This window comes from Zonotrichia albicollis, chromosome 1 (genome assembly GCF_047830755.1).
Source record: "Zonotrichia albicollis isolate bZonAlb1 chromosome 1, bZonAlb1.hap1, whole genome shotgun sequence".
Classification (NCBI taxonomy): Eukaryota; Metazoa; Chordata; class Aves; order Passeriformes; family Passerellidae; genus Zonotrichia; species Zonotrichia albicollis.
This window is the reverse complement of record NC_133819.1, coordinates 72,742,654-72,755,447: the sequence shown is the minus strand read 5'-3', so window position 1 is coordinate 72,755,447 and position 12,794 is coordinate 72,742,654. Positions and strand designations below refer to the sequence as shown.

General features: G+C 41.8%; 1 protein-coding gene across 5 annotated transcripts in view; it reads right to left on the bottom strand.

Moving 5' to 3' along the window:
- RNF152 (ring finger protein 152) overlaps nucleotides 1–12,794 on the bottom strand; it is a 49,853-nt gene that overhangs the window by 16,610 nt on the left and 20,449 nt on the right. Inside the window, exon 1 of one of the 5 annotated variants that reach the window (XM_074545047.1) lies at nucleotides 60–178. The exons of the other annotated variants lie outside the window; for them this stretch is intronic. The gene's annotated coding sequence lies outside the window, so the exon portion shown is untranslated. Of the gene's footprint in view, nucleotides 1–59; nucleotides 179–12,794 lie in introns of those variants that run through there. 5 annotated transcript variants of the gene reach the window in all.

Genomic DNA, 12,794 nt, shown 5'->3' with positions numbered 1-12,794 from the left:
AAACAGATCAGGTGAAAACACCAGCCTTTGGTGTTTAGAGAAAACAGAGAGAGACTCACATGCTGCTCCATGTTCCATCTCACATCACCAGCTGTGCTGCTCCCTCTTTTTATCTGCAAACTTTGACATGTCCACATTCCCTGCCTCCAAAGACCTTATTTTGGTCAAATATGACCAGGATAAGCTGCACTTTGTTCCAACAGCAAACACTACTAATCACCTGCAACATGCCAGGTCAGCAAACATTTCATCCTGCTCAGGCAGAACAGTACAGCTGTTCTGTATGATATGTTCATCTGACAGTTTCACATGAGGCACTTTACAAGTGAAAAACATTATCTGAAATTAAAATATTCCACAGAAATATGCCCATTTCAGACAGGCAGAGACAGAGAGTGGACAGCTTTACTGCCTCTCAGCAGCCCTCTGTGCAGGTGATCCTAGAGACCAGGTAATGGGAGCATGGTCTGCTCCTCACCGGCCCAACTCTGATGTCTGCAGGTTTTTGACAAGGTCAATTGTCAAGCTATGGTTCTCTAAGTCTCCTAGTCCCCCTCCATGCTGGCAGAGCACCCCCAGGTGCAGCTCTGCCCTGCTAAAAGGAGTGCGATGGTACTTCTCATCATTCTTGCTGTTCTAAGTTGTCCTTCTCTCCTTGAGCAGTGCACTGAAGACCTGACTGTGGTCCTAAGACATATCACATCTGAAAATTTTCCAGCGCAGGATATAAAAAGGTTCCTTGCATTTTGCAAATAAACAGAATCTCCAGCATTCAAAGCATCCCAGGGGATGATGCTCATTTCTACAGCCCACTCTGAGCTTGCAGGGCCATTAGCACTTCCTTGGTTTTGTTGGCTGCTCTTAATTATGCCTGACTCACTTCTAAACCCCAGCATGAGAGGAATGAAAAGTCAGGTTTTTCCACTACCATGTGAGAGATCCATTTGCCATTCAAACCAACACTGTGAAGAATGGCAGTGGAAGGTGTGGTGTGAAAGGAGTTCTACCTCACAGCCCTGAATAAAAGCAGTAGCTACTCATGACCAGGACAGAAGGTACAAGTGGTTGGTTAGGTAGTTGGCAAGACAGATTTAGAAACTACTGCCCAAACTTAAAGTGAGGTCACAAGTTAAGTCACTGAGGCCAAAATTCCACAAAATACAGGAGGAGCTAGTGGTGTTAAACTCACATTCAGTAAGAGCTTTCAAATGCAATGTAACATCCTGTTTCTAAGTGATTTTCACTTATGGCAATATGACATACTACTGTGGCATTCAAACTGCTGAGAGAGGCATGAAGCACCTGATCACTTAAATTACAAATTTTACTCTCCCATTAGAGCTTTATACTTCATCTGCCATTGATAGAATTTGCCTGATACCTAAATAGAAACTTAATTAAAAGATTCTTCCCTCCTTCCCCTGAGGATCTTGTATTAGACTTAGGAACTACACCATCAAAAAAAATTAATTTTAAATAAAGCTCAAATGCAGACTTTTCTCACTGATACAGGTCAGTGGGTGACTGAGTCTATTAAGACACTAGTCTATAATTAGAGGAGAGAATGCTACAGCTCTCCAAGGTCATTGAGTGGATTTTGATAAAACTAGGATAAAATCTACCTGCCTATGGGCCCAAACAGCAAGGAAAGGAATCAATGCTCACATGTTCATACACTGCCTATACAATGCAAAAACTGCAAACTCAGCTTCACACTTACCTCAGGAAACAAAAGCCCTTTAAATGACAGTTTTAATTGCTGTGTCTGCTCTGTGCCCCCACCTCGTGCTTAACATGGTTTCTGCTTTCTGCACTCATCCAGCACAGCTTCCCTGAGGACCTATGCGACCCACCTCCACCTGGCTGCTCTCAAGGCCTAGGATGGCCTGGGGTTTGTTTTCTTCAAGTGCAGGAAGGGGTTGTTTGCCTTTTTTGCTTCAGAAAACATGAGGGGAAAACCATAATAGATCTAGAGGAGTCAAAGTAATGCATCCTTTTACATTGAAATAGATAGAATTAAGGAATTGGAAAATATTTTGTTAAAAGCCCCATGATAATAAGTAAGGAAATTCTCTTCTTTCATCAATCATAATTGATAGAATAAGGTCTGAAAGAGATTAGAAGGGCACAGGGAGCTTTGTTCCTCTTTTTTTACCTTTCTTCTGCAATCCTCTAAGCAGGCAGCACAAAGGAGTAAAGCCCCCTGTTTATCACCAGAGAATGCAGAACAGCTGTGCCAAAGCCAAACCACCTCTTCCAGGAGTTCATCTTCACAAGAGAGGGGAAGGTTGCCAACTAATATGCCTCCTCAAGGTCAACAGCTCTGTCATTTCATAATGCAGACAAATCATGATCTTCATGAAGTTCTGGCCTCTGATAAGCGCTACAGCTACTCCAGGTCACAGCACTGGTCATTCAGGTTTGCAGATTACACCAAAAGGAACTGGAACTGATCCAAAAGCTCCTTTCTTATTGGAAACTAATCATTCACCCTGTAACATTCTGTCAGCTTGTAATATTAATACCACTCTCGCTTCCTGGATTTTGGGAACAGTCCAACTCTGACTGCAAATATGGATCACAAGCACAGTTAGATCAAGTTGAACTGCATAATATTGATTATTTCCTATTTCATGATTTATCTCTTTGTCTTCAGACCAGTAAAATCCTTCAAAGAGATGCAGCAGGTTATACCACATAAATAATTACTTCCAATACTTTTCCAAACCACATGATTCTACCTGTGACTGTACACTCCACAATTTCCAGTTCTGACAAGTTATCAAGCACATGACCTGATGTTAGCCAGGGAAGTTAATGGGATGACACATGCTCTTAAGATCAATTGCACATTTACATACTTAACACGTGATCCATCAACACCACCAATACAGAACCCAGTGCCAGAAGCCACAGGCAGATCAAGGTAGTTTCCAAATGCTGACACCTTTGTTTCCCCTACACCACGCTGAAAAGGTGTGATCTGAAGTAACACAATGATAACCTTCCCAAAATAGTTGCAACTAAACAAACTGGTTACACATCAACTATCCCAACCAGCTCCACAGAGTCACAAAAAGCCCCAGCACCATCAGATGCAACCGCAGATTAGCAGTGAGATAACAAACTAACACCAGGAAAGACTCCCGGCTCTCTCCATGCCCATGGACGTGGACATCGGCATGCCCACAACAGAAACAAGACTCCCAAGGATGGACTTCCAGAATGAAGCCTGCAGCAAAGTGAGCAGATTTGCACCCAGTCTCTCCACCAGATGAACCAGGACTGTTTTCAGACAGAAGTGGTCCTGCAGCTAAAAAAAGCAGTGCTCTCTCTCAAGGGTGATGATCATAACTCAGGTTAGTGCTACCACAACAGTCTCTGGTGGGCTGAGATAAATTACAGCTCTGGGACACTGAGCTCAGAGCTGCTACCCCTTCTGCTGTGGCAGACACGCCACAGTGGCAACTTGCAATTGGCTGCTCAAATGCTCAGGTACGGGAAGATGAACTATTCCCGCCCACATTATGTGAAAGATACTGTTGCTTTCCTTCACAGAGATGGTACTGAATTCCAAGATCCACTCCTGTAGCTGCATGAAGTTCATCAGACCTGCCAAGCTTTGTTATTTTGAATTTCATTCTTTACAGTGAGTTTGAAAATTTAGGCCAGACATCGCCCATCATACTTCTGCCAGTCAAAATCTGCTTTTGAAACATCCTGGTGTGAAAATACCTTCAATTTGGCAGCACTTAAACTAACAGTTTACAGCGTTTTTGCTGTATGAAGGAGTGCAAATGCTCAGAAAGGACTATGTTACGCCACAACAGAGAAAAACAAAGCAAAGCACACTGCTTCACACCTCTTAATTTTTTGCTTGGTTCTGCAGTCCCTGCAATGTAACAGCACAAACTTAGGCAAGGAAACTAGCATAATGCTGCTAATGCTCAACACATCACCACAGTCCTAATAGTCTATGGCCACAGTGAGTCCTAGGCTCACAGGAGTATGGACAATTAAGGCAATATTCTGTAAAAAAGAAGGCTGCTAGTCCAGTTTATCTGAAGAAAAGCCTGAAAGCATGAACTTCAGATCCCAGTTAGGTAGGACCTCTAAACTTCAGTCTCTGATTTGCAGGCCAGTCTCATGATTTCTGCATGAGAGTTAGAGCTAACTAAAGAAAAAGTTTTGAGGTGAACAAACTCATCAGCAGTTTCAGATCAAATTATGCAAATACTTTCTCCTTCAGCAAAAATGGAAATTTCCATTAAGACGTCAGCTTAATGGAAATTCTACCTCCATTTCAATTTGATCGTTTTCTTTCAGAAGACATTTTTTAAAAGGTAATGTAAAGGGCAAACAAAGCTTTTTGTACTGACTCTGGAATAATTTTTCTTCTGATTTGGTCGAGCCAGAAGTGTCACTCACAGTGCTCTACCGCTGAATGTGGAATGCTAAAGTCTAGTGATAGACCATGACTTTTTTTGGCTTTCCTAGTTTAACAAAGGCAAAAGAGACACACTGAAACCATCAGCTGAAATTATCAGCTGTAGTTTTATGAAGTGTGCTTTCAACAATTGTGATTCAGCTTTTTTGCTTGCTGGCTTAAAAATAAAACCACAACATGGGGCGTTTTCAACATACAAGTTACATTTCGCGATGTGACTAAAAGCTGAAGAGGACTATGTGGTCAACAGGATTGCTGGTTTTTACAAGTGTTTCTTGAAAAGGATTGGAAGGATCTTACAGCAAAAAGACAGGTGGTTCACAGAGTTCTTTAAAAAAAAAAAGGAAACACTCATCACACTCATCCCAATGTTCTCCAGCATACATCCCAAGATCATTAATTACTTTTGAGGCCTTACATCAGAGAAGCCTTACCACGTATTTCCAACATGTATTTCGCCTTGAATTCAGTTTCATTTCTGGTCCTCATGCTACAAGAGGAACATTGAGATGCGTCCAGGGACTGGCAGCAGAGCTGCTGATGGGTCTGGAGCACAAGCCTGATGAGAAGCATCTGAGGGAGCTGGAGGTGTCAAGCATGGAGAGAAAGAGGCTCAGGGGAGACCTTAACACTCTCTAAAATTGCCTGAAAGGAGGGTGTGGTGAGGTGGAGGCTGGGCTCTTGTCCCAGGTAACAAGTGACAGAACAAGAGGAAACGGCCCCAGGTTGCATGAGAAGAGATTAGATTAGATGTTAGAAAAAAATTATTCACTAAAAGGATTGTCAAGCATTGAAACAAGCTGCCCAAGGAAGTGGTGGAGTGACTGTGCCTGGAGGTATTTAAAAAGACGTGGAAATCTGGCACCTGGGGACACGGTTTAGTGGTGAACAAAACAATGCTGAGTTAATGGTTGGACTCAATGATCTCAAAGGCTTCTTCCAACCTAAACAATTCTGTGACTCTATTCCATGCAACATCACACTGAATAGCAGTGAGGAACCAAGGAGGTGCCTTAGGGACAGCTCACTAAAGAAGGGAAAAGTCTAGAGAGTATTGTACTGGATGTGATTATCTCAGACATGGTGTGAATACACACAGCTTTATGCATATCTGCAAGATCTGACCATTTTCCACTCAATTGAGTTCTTTACCTAATTTCTGTTATAGCATTGCATCTGTGTCTTACAGTGGCACACTGAACACTGGCAACGCCAACGCACACAACCAAACTGATGCCAAAGGCACCACGCTGACAACACCCATTTAGGCTCTGACCCACAGATGCAAAATCAGTGTTAAAAAACAGAATCAAAAACTGCCTCTTTTATACTGCCAAAACAAGTTCTTGAGTGGGATGAAAAAAAATTCAGCTCTGGACCAAGATCTGCTTTGTGACACAAACTACAATATCTCTTGCTTTACAGCCAAAAGGTTTTCAGAATTACTTTACTGACATAATTTTTACTTTTTAGAGTTGAGTCAGTGTTTTCTTAACTTTTGCCTAAGTGCCTTCACTGTCAGGTGTCTTTCAATAGAATGGTTACTGCTTTGAGGGTTTTTTTGCCAACCAGAGAAATGGTGCAAACATTTTACTAAAGCAAGCCATAAATTTTAAAAAATGCTTCATATTTTGCCAAATAACAGCATGGATTGGAAAAATCATTTTCTATTTTTTAAACCACTCCTTCACACTGTGCTCTCTATTTTTTAAGCCATGAAACCTCTGCCAGTTTCTTTCATGCCAAGTTTGCAGAACACCTGCCAGAGTGTGTTCTTTGCCAATAAACAGGATCTGTAAGTACCATGATGATCAAAAAAATTATGTAAAGATCAATACAAATAATTAGTACTGTTATTAACATTCATGCTTTTTTGCTCTGTGTTCTCATCTTCTGGAGCAGCTGCCTCTAGAAAAGAGCAAGCAAAGAGAGAGGTGCCAGCAGGTGGCACTCCAGAACATAAACCATTAAGCACCAGGGCTCCCGGGACCAAGGAAGCCAGCTCTGCTTGGCTGACCCAATACACCTTTAGCACCCTTCAGGAGGACTGGTTTAGAATTATCATCTCCACCTTCCTTCTCCCAAAGAGCAGGGAAAAGTGCTGCCAGTCACAAGCTTTACTTTGGTGCCGGATGGGACTTAGCAGCACACTGAGATGCACCTTGTGCGGTCCTTTCTAGAAGCAAGCAAGGGGCACCAGCACCCCCAAAGCACTGAGCTCATTACTCACTCCCTGACCAAGGGGAGAGCTCCCACTGGGCCCCTACTGTGGCTTTCCCACCTTGTGCATGCAGAAGTGCCAGCATCTTGCTGCCTCCCACCACTCTCCTACACTCCTCCCAACACAGGACAGAGCTGAAGCAATGCTGGCTTTTACTGCTTTAAGAGAGCATTGCCAACAAAAACCAAACCCCAGCAATCAGGAGACCAGTCCCTCTGTGTTTATTTTTAGCTGTGCCCTACACACACAGAACAGCTACAGCACTCACCTGCACAGCTAGGAAGTGTCACTACAGATGGTTCCCCAAGGTACCAGGTGAAGACACCCACCCTGCTGTGAGCTTTCAGCCTTGCCCCAACACTCACACAGCAAAGCCAGTCACACCAGCACTTCTTCCAATCAAACACTGACTGTCAGTAAAGCCTACCTAGATGTCTCAGCAGCCAGAAGAAATAAATCCACCCCAAAGAGCTGTGGCCCCCCTGGTCTTTGCATCTCCCATCCAACTCTTAACAGCAATCACTTATTTTGCTCCTGATGACAAATGCTCCCAACCCTTCAATGTTCAAAATTAGGCCCTTGAAAACACTGTGTAACTTGAGGGAGATAGAAGGAGGTATCCTTAAACCCAAAAGGATTGTGCTGTTCCCTTAGAAAATAAAATTTTAAAGAAACTGTAAGACAGTTGTTTTGTCCAACTCTAGGCATCAAGCACAGCAGTCAACATTTAGAGAGGTAATGAATTGCTTCATTTGACAAAGATACAATTTTCACATTGTTCTACCCTGGAAGAATTTAGAGTTTAAAAGTACTGAAGGTTCATACAACTGGGTGGGAAAAAAAAAAAAGCCTGCATTTTTATCAGAAATCTTTATGAATTACCTAAAAGCTACACAAACATGGAAAATAACCGGCCCTCTTAAATATGCAAAGTATTTACTGCTTAAACTCTCCTTAAAGGCAAACCTGTACCACAGGATCCATCTGCTCATGTGGAAATAGCAGAAAAGATCTGTCATAAAGTAATTTCCTTTCCTCTCCTGTATATGTCAGTGGATCAGTGGCATTTCCCTGCCCCGCTCCCTCCAAACTGACCCCAAATATAAAGAGACAGAAAACTGGAAAAGTTTAAGGTCAAATCTGTGTATATGAACAACAAATGAAACCAAAGCAATGTGTCCTTCTTGCAGAATAGGCCCCACAATCAGTGCCATGACCTCCACTGTGTTTAGGGAACTCCTTTGTATTTAGAATTTCAAACTCATTTCCTCATAAGCTATAAGCAGCTCTTTTCTTGATGGTGCACTAGTATCAACCCCATGAAAGAGGCACAATGCAGCTCAAGGTTTATGCTCTGCACACAAGTTTGCTCAAAACGTGTTTTTAGAGTAAGTTATCTTTAATACACAAAGATGGGCTGACAGCATGGAAAGAAGAATGAGGCAACTGTTCATGCTTACTCTACCTTCCTAGCTGCTATCTCACTGTAGATGTGGACCATAAAATACTCACCTGTGGGAAGACAGATTATGAAGCATATCTGTAACCTATACACAGAGCAGCAATGAAGGGTGTAACTGGTTAATACCAGAAGTATTTCCAAGTTCAAAGTCACACAGCTGTTGCTCAAAGAACTTACTTGAATCTCCTGTTTCCACAGATGTCCCTGAACAGACGCACGGATGCTTTCCTCAATATCCCACCCACCTGATCAGGAAGCAGAACTAAGGGCTGATGAGGCTTCAGTACTCTCCTTGCTATTAGGTGCAATAAACCTCCACCTCTAGTGAGGAGATTGCAATTAGTGTGGACTCCCAGGAGCCTTAATGTTGCCAGGCAGCAAAAAGCAGGCAAGCGCATTGTAAGTGGGGTCAGAAAGGCACACCAAATTCTCTGGCACTAACTAGTCAATAGATATGAAAGGGGTCAATCCCTTTGCAAGTTACTGATTCTGTGAAATCTGGAAGAAAATATCATATATTTAATGGGGGTGAGAGACCAAAGGAGGAGCATTAGAATAAAAGCTTCTTGCTTTAAAGACAATAGCTTTCTCCACCTATATTCTTTTTTTAGCTTGAATTTTGCAAATGAGCTCAGATTTTGCAAGTAGACTTTCAGGCTCCTCAAAATAAAGAACACAGGTGCAAGACACAGGTGTGAGTTGTACAATCATAAGAATAAAGGCATATGACCTCTTGTAAGAAAAAAAAAAATCATTAAGTATTTTCATCCCTGTATGTTGATCACCACCCCTTAAAGAAAGCAGTAAAAGTCACTGAAAAGCACAGGCCTTTGCTGATGGAAAAATGCTATTGTATATCGTTTAAAATGACACAAAAGAAACCAGCATGAAAGCTAGAAAATTAGACCTTTAAAGGAGTGAGCTGAAAAACTCCAACTCAGCATTATATCCTGATTTAAAAATGCACAAGTACAGGTTATGGACCTCTATGTTCCTTTTCATTTGAAAAAGCAACAGTATTATAATTTCATTAAAGGACAAATTTGTAAAGTTGTCTTCTTAAAATTGCCAGTTCATGACCCTTAATTTTTTGTTCTCATTTCATAACCACCCATTAGCATACAGAAGAAGGGGGTTTTGCTGCAGCTCCTCCAAGAGCTACAACCATGAAGTTCCTGTAGTTGTGGGATTACATTTCCACTGCCCCTCACCAAAAACAGCCACTTATCTTTGGCTCACACTAACTCCAAACATAAGGACAGAAGCAAGGAAAGCCAGCATGCCACACAATCCTAACTTTTCTTCAAATAACTCCTCACTACCATAAGTAGCCCAGCTCACACCTTGTTGTATCAGGGATGCAGCTGCAAGAGAAGAGATCTGCACAGTACATCAGGAGTCCAAGAGGTAAATCAATATGAGGGAGTTTCTTCCCTAAACTGCTTTTGAATACAGACAAAATAAACTCTTAAAATGCACATTTTCCTACCCAAATGCTTTTCACTTGTTTACCTTGCCTTTTTGCAAAGATCTTCAGGAGCACCAGTATGATAGCATGAATTTATTTTATGCATTAATATAGTTATAAATTTATATATGAGTCTAAGGAAGTGTATCACAGACACTTCGTAGGTGAGCATACAATTTCTTTAAAGTTGTGAAAACCAGACTGGGTCCAATTCTGCCAGCATCTCTTTCTGCCACTGGCCACTCCATACAAAGCAGTTCCACTGAGCTGGGTGAAGTTCCTTTCACAGTAACTGCTCTCAAGAGCAGATTTGAGCCAGACTTGCCCAGGAATCCCTGCAGTGGAGAAACCATCCTGGTCAAACTTCCAAATGCCAACACATGTGGCACATGCTGTCTGAAAGAAACAGACCTTCCCAGCCTTTAGATAAAGAGGAGAAAGGCTCAATCTCAAACATTCAGTGAAAGCTTTCAAAGAAGACAACCACTGGATTTTATAAGACCACCTCAAAATCATCCTGACATGTCCTAGATTTCACGATCTATTTTAAAATTCCCTTTCAACCACTATTACTTGTGTTTTCCGTAGAAGTCACACAAACAGGGAGAGTGGCAGCTTGCAAAAGACTGTAAGCTGAAAGCCAGAAGACAGCCTGAAATGGAGAGGATTAAAAAAATCCAAGTTTCTGTATGCTTGAAGACTTTCAGGAGGGTTGTGTTTCTGTCCAAAGGGGGTTGCTAATCAGCCAACTGTAAAAGTAGCAGTTGTAAGCAGTCCTTGTAAAAATAGTTATTGAAAGCAAATTTGTGAGTAACACAACTTCACTGAATTCTAATTTGCAATTGCTGACCAGCTTCTCTCTTCTACACATCCTTAAACTTCATACTGACACACCTCCTACTCCACAGACTATCAGTCTGTTCAATTAACACAATTCCAGCATTTCTGCTGATTTCTATTCTAAGAAGGGAATCTCATCTACTTCAGAAAGTAAAATCTGAAGTCCAAAGAGTAGCTTATTCCTGTTCTCAATCTAGCTCCATACCACATGTCAGAAATATTTATGCCAAACAAGAGGTCTCCTCAGGTAAATCATATCACATCCCCTACTTGCTACACTTTGAACTCACAACTGATTTCAGTATCCTAGCATCACACTTCGTTAGTGTGGGACAAGCCCATAAAAGTGGTATTTTGTGCTTGCAAATTCAGCCATGATGATTAAATAAAAATAGAGAAAAGTGAGTCTTCATGAAAATTTATGAATTTTCAAATTAACACCTTATGAATTATATGAAATCAACAGCTATTCCACCTGAATTAAAGGAAGAGGTACCTTTCCACTAAATAGTGGAAATTCGGTAGTCCATTTTCAGAACTGTGAAATGCTGCTTACTCCAGCTCAAGGTACTTGCAGACAGGATAACCCTTGTTCCCAACCTCCAACAGGGACTGGGCTTCCCAATCTCCCACAACCACAACAGCAACTAAACTTTAAAAGAGGAGATGGAAGTCAGCCATGAAGCCAAATCCCAAGGGAAGAATGGGAAATAAAGGATGCTAATTACAGTTCCCATGGGGTATGGTGCTAGCATTCCTAAATCTAACCCTTCAGTTCTATTTCTCAGTGAAAGGAGATTTTGGGGTGGGGGAGGGGGTGGGGCAGGCTGTATCCCTCCATAAAGTAAACCAATGAACCTTGACAAAACCTTGCATGAACCTTGACAAAATTAGGATGCAGAAAAACTATTCCAGAAGGCAATGCAGGGCAAATCCTCAAACCAGCTTAAAACCAACTGAAGAAGCAAACAGCCTTCATCCTTGCACTGCTCAGAAGCTAAGGAGGAGGGATTTTTCTAGGAACATTCTTGAAGCTCTGTACCAATATATCTCTGACCAATACATCCTTTACCATGGAGTTCTTCCCATGTCTGCTTTAAAAGAAAATCACTACACAGGACTGGATCTTTACACATTTCACTCTCAAGGCTTTAGCTAGTTTGTCCTGGCCCGACAGAAAGGCCTCAGTGTAGAGTCTTCATGGTGGTGCCCCAGTGCTTGACACTGAACTGGAATGGAATTAAGAGAGGCTCATGGCTTCTGGATGCTGCAAACACACTATCTCCTCATGCCATTAGTACCTCATCCTCAAGTTAGAACATAAATTTGTCAGGGCTTAGCAATGGGACAAGACAGCCAAAACACAGCAAAGTATCTCATTAAACATGAGGGGAAAGCAATTCTTTTCATCATCTCCGGGATCTCTGTGCAAGTTACCACAATGAACCACCCCCCTCAAAAAAAAAATTATTCAGAGAATTAGGTACAAACAATCTAGCCTGATGAAAAAACTGATTATTTCAACACAATCCAATAATCTATCATATCAGTAGTGCTGATAACCTGCTCTTTTCAATGGCCCCTTGTTCTTCTCCTTACTCTGAAAAAAAAGCTATTCCAAGCTGCAATGCACCTGGAGGAGCAAGGAATGCATCTGTCATAGGGCTTCTTCACCTATGTAAGAGGCTGGCCTGAGAATTGCAGTAACCTCTCCAAGGGGTATCTAGTGCTTGCTTTCCTCAAGGCAGAACTTCAGACAGATGATAATGTTTAAATTAACCCTTTTGCAGACAGTCTTTCAATAGAGTCTCACGAGTGGCTGCCTCAAAGGGATCTGGGGAAGGTAACTACAAAAGGGAGCCTGTTGACTGCAAGTTTAAATTCCCAGCAAAGATTACAGCATCATCATTAAAAGCGTAGGGGGTACTACTTTAGAAGAAGTTGAAACACATATAGTTGCAATACTTGGTCTCCGATTTGCAATTTAGAAACCACCGCCATTAATACAGTTATGCACTGGAATGAGCATCTAAGCTATTAAAAACTGACATTATTGGAGATCTCAGCTTTACCTGCAATAGCAAGATCTAAGCTGGCCTAAATTCAGCTTCAAACAAGCCTTCCATTCAAATTGAGCTGCATACAACAGGTTCAGGACTTCCCCAAGTCACATGCCAGTAGCAGACTCAGTGAACCAGCACAAAAACCTGGGTATGCTCACAGTGGAAGGAAACTTTTCTTCACTAAGGGTGAATCTGACTAAATTACAATATTCTTTTTCCCTTCTCCCAGATTAAAGTTTCAAGTACCAGGAATTTCTGTAGTTCAGGGGAGCTTCACCAATGCCTCCTCCTTA